Source organism: Phocoena phocoena, chromosome 8, assembly GCF_963924675.1.
Source record: "Phocoena phocoena chromosome 8, mPhoPho1.1, whole genome shotgun sequence".
Classification (NCBI taxonomy): domain Eukaryota; kingdom Metazoa; phylum Chordata; class Mammalia; order Artiodactyla; family Phocoenidae; genus Phocoena; species Phocoena phocoena.
The window spans coordinates 97,364,419-97,371,800 of record NC_089226.1 but is presented as its reverse complement, the minus strand read 5'-3'; positions in this window follow the sequence as shown (position 1 = coordinate 97,371,800).

Here is a 7,382-nt window from a genome sequence, read left to right as displayed (position 1 = left end):
CAGGGCTTCTTCCTTTACATACCCTACATGGGTGATCTCCACCCATCCCTGATGCCTGTAAGCCATGATGACACTGCATCAGCCCCTCCTACACCCCCGACCCCTAGATCCAGCTGTCTCCCCTCCACCTCCACTTAGTTTCCCTCTGCACCTCAAAGGCAACATGTCCCAAATGGAATTATTCAATTATCTTTTCCTTAAACAGGAGCCTCCCTCATCTTCTCTCTCTCAATAGAAGTGCCACTGTCGTTACCATGTAACTCTGTACCTCCACACTCATCAGGTACCAGTGACTCTACCTCCTAAGTAAATCCATAGACTTCTCTCTACCCACTTAGTTCAAGTTGTCATCGTCCTCCTAAACTGTTAGATTTGGTCTCCCAGCTGACCTTTCTTTGGCAGAGCGGCCAAGATGAGCCCATTACAAGGCCAATCTGATCACGTTGGTCACCTTGCAGGGGCCCATCTCTGATAGGGCCCTGTTGCTGCCTCAGCCTCCAGCTCTGACTCCCTGTGAATCTGGAACAATAACTGCCCTTCCCAGCTCCCTCCCACACCCCCCACCTCATTACTTAGCAAACACCTGCCACCTTTCAAGACTCAGCCCAAATAGTAGCCCACTCTGCAAAACTGTTCTTGGTGCCATTTCCCGGGCAGGGCTCACCAGTCCTTCCTTTGCCTCCTGGAGACTTTGACCTCAGCACCTGAAACACTTCAGTGCACCAATTTGTTTACTCAGCTGCCTGCGGTCTCTTAGTTGTGGCATGCGAACTCTTAGTTGCAGCATGCATGTGGGATCTATTTCCCCGACCAGGGATCGAACCCAGGCCCCCTGCATTGGGAGCTCGGAGTCTTACCCACTGGACCACCAGGGAAGTCCCCCAACTGCCTTTCCTAACTAGAATGATTTCAACTACAGTCCACAGGAGGAAAAACAAAATTCAAACAAAACACAGTTACTGCTTCATACAAATAAGAAGTCCAGATGTAGGGCAGCTCCAAGACTGCTTAATTTATTTAGAAGCTCACTGGCATCATCAAAGATTCAGGCCTTATCATCTTCCATCTCTGTCACCTTCGGTGCCAACTTTGTCCTCAAAGTGAACTCTGCTCTGTTAGTTGTACGGCTGTAGCAGACCCAGGCAACCACCAGATCCAACAACACCCAGTGAAAGAACATCTGTTCCTGTGTGTCTTTTATTCTTCTTCTTCTTTTTAAAAATAACCTTTTTATTTTGGAATAATTTTTCATTTACAGAAAACTTAATACGACAGAGTTCCCATATACCCCTCGCTCAGTTTCGGTTTCCCCTAATGCTATCATACATCACAACCAACAAAACATTGGTACATTGCTATGAACTGAACTCCAGACTTCATTGGAATTTCACCAGTTTTCCCTTTAATGTCTTTTTTCTATACCAGGATCCAATCCAGACATCACATTGCTTTTCGCTGTCATGTCTCTTTGGTATCCTCTGGTCTGTGATGATTTCCCAGTCTTTCCTTATTTTTCATGATTTTGACAGTTTTGAAGAGCACCAGTTAGGTATTTTGTAGAATAGTCCTCAAATTGGGCTTATGATTTGATTGGTGTTATGGGTTTTTGGAAAGAATGTCACAGAGGCCAAATGCCCTTCTCATCGCATTATATCAGGAGCACTTGTTGTCTGCATGACATCACCGGTGATGGCTAGGAAAGCCTTTCCAAAAGCCCTGGAAAGGATTTACCCTCATACCTTTTACTATTGTAAAACAATACAGGTTTATTATAGAAAATGAGAGAATCCGCTAAGCAAAAATAAGGAAATAAAAACACAATATTGCTATCACCAGAGATGATCATAGTTAACAAATTACTTTTAATCTTTTCAGATCTTTTTCTTTTTTAAAAAATGAATTTTCGTTAAATGAGGTCATATTGTATACATTGCTTTACAACCTACTTTAACAGTCCTCACCTTTCATATAAGTTTTTATTTTTGAATTATATAAATAGAATATTCAAAACGTAGTATTAAATTGTAAAAAAAAAGACATAATTCAATCTACCAGCATTTAAAAATCTGCATATTAAAAGATCACACCTTCTCTCAGAAAAATTAACAATAACAACAAAAATAAAGTGCACTAAGACATGCCTTCATAAATGTATTGAAATTCAAGGTGAAATTAAGGCATCCAGGCAAAAAGATTAAAACCTTTAACATGCATATAGTGAAGGAATGTATTTTCCATGTTCCTTTTTTTTTTAAAAAATTAGTTATTAATTTTTGGCTGTGTTGGGTCTTTGTTGCTGTGCGCGGGCTTTCTCTAGTTGCAGGGGCTACTCTTTGTTGTGGTGCGTGGGCTTCTCACTGCGGTGGCTTCTCTTGTTGCGGAGCACCGGCTCTAGGCGCACGGGCTTCAGTAGTTGTGGCTCACAGGCTCTAGAGCACAGGCTCAGTAGTTGTGGCTCTTGGGCTTAGTTGCTCCATGGCATGTGGGATCTTCCCGGACCAGGAACCCGTGTCCCCTGCATTGGCAGGCAGATTCTTTTTTTTCTTTTTTTAAAAAAATAAATTTATTTATTTGTTTTTATTTTTGGCTGTGTTGGGTCTCTGTTGCTCTGCGCGGGCCCCCTCTAATTGTGGCGAGCGGGGGCCACCCTTCGCTGCAGTGCGCGGACTTCCCATTGTCGTGGCTTCTCTTGTTGCAGAGCACGGGCTCTAGGCGCGCGGGCCTCAGCAGTTGTGGTGCACGGTCTCAGTTGCTCCGCGGCATGTGGGATCTTCCCGGGCCAGGGCTCGAACCCATGTCCCCTGCATTGGCAGGCAGATTCTTAACCACTGAGCCACCAGGGACGCCCAGCAGGCGGATTCTTAACCACTGCACCACCAGGGAAGTACCCCATGATCCTTTTTTAAAAAATCTACTAGAAAATGAACTTTAGTCAACCGAGGGATGAATGGAGACAACCTCACCAAAAGGACTCATAGAGAATATGAAAGCCATTTTATTTTATTCTAGTCTTAGGACTTTTAAAAATGTGACTGTCTTGGGCTTCCCTGGTGGCGCAGGGGTTGGGGGTCCGCCTGCCAATGCGGAGAACGCGGGTTCGTGCCCCGGTCCGGGAAGATCCCACATGCCGCGGAGCGGCTGGGCCCGTGAGCCATGGCCGCTGAGCCTGCGCGTCCGGAGCCTGTGCTCAGCAGCGGGAGGGGCCACAGCAGTGAGAGGCCCGCGTATCGCAAAAAAAAAAAGTGAATGTCTTTTATTATAAAATGGAATGAAAATATTAACCTAGCAATATGTTTTTTGGCCAGGTGGCTTGTAGGATCTTAGTTCCCCAACCAGGGACTGAACCCACACCCTCCGCAGTGAAAGTGCAGAGTCCTAACCACTGGACTGCCAAGGAATTCCCAAACCTGCAATATGTTAATTACACTTATAATAATAGTTGAGAGAGAAAGAGGAGTCAAGGTGAAAACTAGTGTGATGATGCTGATTTCATAAAAAGATATGTAAAGTTGATCAATCAAGTAATAAGTATATTTAAAGTTATAAATATGAACACTTAGACATACCATGTGTGAACACTGTGAAATACAAGAATACCATTAACTGGAACCTGGAAGGCAGGAAGATGATGGAGATAGGGAAGGGAAAGAAGTGAATAAAAATTTATTTCAACAGTGCTCAGAGTATGGACTGAATAGATACTGCCTAATAAAGAGAGAATAAGGTATAGTATATAAGTTGTGGTCACCAAAATAGCCACTATATATACAACAGAGACCTTTCAAATATACCTACACACACTCAAAAAGAAATAGTTCATATCGTAAAATCTTATTTTTAAGCTGTCAACAAAAAACTATTTTTAAAGTTGTAAACACGTTTTTTAATGTTGGAAAAAAATTTTAAAGCATAATAACAAAACTATGACCAAAAGTATTTGTCATATCAAGAAATGTAAATTGGCTGAATTCATCTATTAAAAGAAAATTTCAATCCCTGAATCTGATCTGCAGTTGGTTGAATCCACGGATGCGGACCCCATGGACACAGCGGGATGACTAGAGTTTCAGGTTGGATCACAAAACAAGACCCACCAAGTATATGGCATATAAAACAGACACCGAAAATGAAGTAACCAAGGAAGATTAAAAGTGAAAGAAAGGGGGAATTCCCTGACAGTCCGGTGGTTAGGACTCGGCGGGTGCAGGCAAAAAAAAAAAAGAGAGAAAGATAGAAAGGGCAGACAAGCACTAAGTAAATGCACACAGAAGGATATAAAGGACCATAGTCTAAGCATGAGATAAGGTAGAATTCAAGGCCAAAAGCATTTAACAAGACAAACTATCCGAAAGGGTGCAATATACAATGACGCTCTAGCAGTTAACCAATTCTCTACACCAAATAACATGGTGTCAACAATTATAAAGAGAAGACTACTGGAAATGCAAGAAGAACTAGACAGATACACATTAATATTGCAGATTTTATTTCAGTTTTCTTTGATCAAGCGGACAAAAACTAAAATACACACACACATACACACACAGAACATTTAAACCTGAAAAGAAAAATGTCCTTTGTTAATGCTCATGGAACACCCAAAAATCACTCATATATTAAGTCACAAAGCAAATAAATCAATTTATAAATAAAATTTCAAAAAGTATAAATAGAAAAGTCAACATTCTCTGAACACAAAACAATAAAACTAGTAATGAATATTATCCGGGAGGTAAAACGAAAACTGCCACTAAGATAACAAAAAGTTCTCTCAAACGAATCTTTGGTCAAAGAAGAAATCAAACCCAAAATTCCTAACTATTGAAGAACATATTAGAAGCTATGAGCTAAAGCAGTGCTCAAAAGGAAATTCATACTTAAATGCTTGGTGGGGACGGGGGGACTCTTGCAGGCAGCACGGATTTGATCCCTTCATCGGGGAACTAAGATCCTGCATGTTGCCCAGTGCAGCCAAAATAAAAAAGGATGATGTCCAATGCTTATGGTAATGAATACGAAAGGGTAACAATGAAAGAAGTAAGCCTCTATAGTAGGCGGAATTCTAAAGGTCTCCCCCAAGATTCCTGTCGGCTGCTTATTTAATCAAAACACTAATCTAGGTACTGCTATGAAAGGGTTTTGCAGATGGAATTAAGGTTATTAATCAGCTGACATTAAAATACGGAGATTGTTCTGGATTATCCAGGTAGGTCAGGTGTAATGACATGAAATCTTGAAAGCAGAAGAGGGAAGTAGAAGACTTCATCAGAGAGATGGGGTAGAAGAAGAGGCAGGAGAGATTAGTAGGCAGGAGATCAGAGAAATTTGAAGCATGAGAAAGACTGGACCCACCACTGCCAGCTTATGAAGATGAAGTCAGGGAACTGTTAGCAGAGTCTCCAGAAGCTGAGAAAACTGGCCAGCAGACAACAAGGAAATGTGAACCTCAGTCCTATGACTATGTGGAACTGAACTTGAATTCTGCCAACAACCTGAATGAGCCTGGAAGTAACTTCTCGCCCAAAGCTTCTAGATAAGAACCCAGTGGGCCAATGCCTTGATTTCAACCTTGTGGGACCCAGAGCTGGATATCAGCCACTCCTACTGGACTTCTGACCTGCAGAACTGTCAGATAATAAACTTGTATCTTTTTAAGCCACTAAGTTTGTGGCAATTTGTTATGGCAGCAATAGAAAACGAACACAGCATCTAACTTAAGAAGTTAGAACATGAGTGAAGTAAGTCAGACAAAGACAAATATCATATGATATCGCTTATATGTGGAATCTAAAAATATGGTACAAATGAACTTATTTACAAAACAGAAATAGAGTCACAGACGTAGAAAACAAACTTATGGTTACCAAGGGGGAAAGCCGAGGAAGGATAAATTGGGAGATTGGGATTGACATATACACACTACTATATATAAAATAGATAAGAACCTAGGGAATTCCCTGGTGGTGCAGTGGTTAAGAACCCTCCTGCCAAAGCAGGGGACACGGATTCAATCCCTGGTCCAGGAAGATCACACGTGCCGCGGAGCAACTACACCCATGCGCCTCAGCTACTGAGCCCGCGCTCTACAGCCCAAGAGCCACGACTATTGAGCCCTCATGCCACAGCTACTGAAGTCCGCGTGCCTAGAGCCTGTGCTCTGCAACAAGAGAAGTCACAACAATAAGAAGCATGCACACCGCAACAGTAGCCCCCGCTCGCCGCACCTAGAGAAAGCCCACACGCAACAATGAAGACCCAACGCTGCCAAAAATAAATAAATAAAATAAATTTCAAATAGATAAGAACCTACTGTATAGCACAGGGAACTCTACTCAATACTCTGTAATGACCTATATGGGGATAGAATCTACAAAGAGTAGATATAGGTATATGTATAACTGATTCACTTTGCTGTACAGCAGAAACTAACAACATTGTAAATCAACTATACTCCAATAAAAATTAATTAAAAAAAAAAGAAGTTAGGGGCTTCCCTGGTGGCGCAGTGTTTGCGAGTCTGCCTGCCGATGCAGGGGACACGGGTTCGTGCCCTGGTCCGGGAAGATCCCACATGCCGCGGAGCGGCTGGGCCCGTGAGCCATGGCCGCTGAGCCAGCGCGTCGGGAGCCTGTGCTCCGCAACGGGAGAGGCCACAACAGTGAGAGGCCCGCATACCGCAAAAAATAAATAAATAAATAAATAAGCTACAAGGATATATTGTACAACACAGGGAATATAGTCAATATTTTATAATAACTATAGAGTATAACCTTTAAAAATTGTGAATCACTGTGTTGTACACTTGTAACATATAATATTGTACACAAACTACACTTCAAAAAGAAAAATCAGGGACTTCCCTGGTGGCACAGTGATTAAGAATCCGCCTGCCAAGGCAAGGGACACGGGTTTGATACCTGGTCTGGGAAGATTCCACATGCCTCAGAGCAACAAAGCCTGTGTGCCACAACTACTGAGCCTGCGCTCTAGAGCCCACAAGCCACAACTACTGAAGCCCGCGCACCCTGGATCCCGTGCTCCGCAACAAGGGAAGCCAACGCAATGAGAAGCACATGCACCACCATGAAGAGTAGCTGCCACTCTCCGCAACTAGAGAAAGCCCGCGCACAGCAATCAAGACCCAATGCAGCCAAAAATTAATTAATTTTTTAAAAATCAGAAAAAAATGTCCCCTTGCTAAATGGTCTCTATGGTTAAATATCAAAATTTCTGGATTTAGTTAGAATCAACTTTTAAGTTTCTTTTAACTCTAAAAGCTACAATTTGGTATTATATTTCCATGTGCCAAGCTGGGTAGGCATATCATTTCATTCAATTCTCACAACAGTATGAAGTAGACATTACTATACTCATTTGTTTAA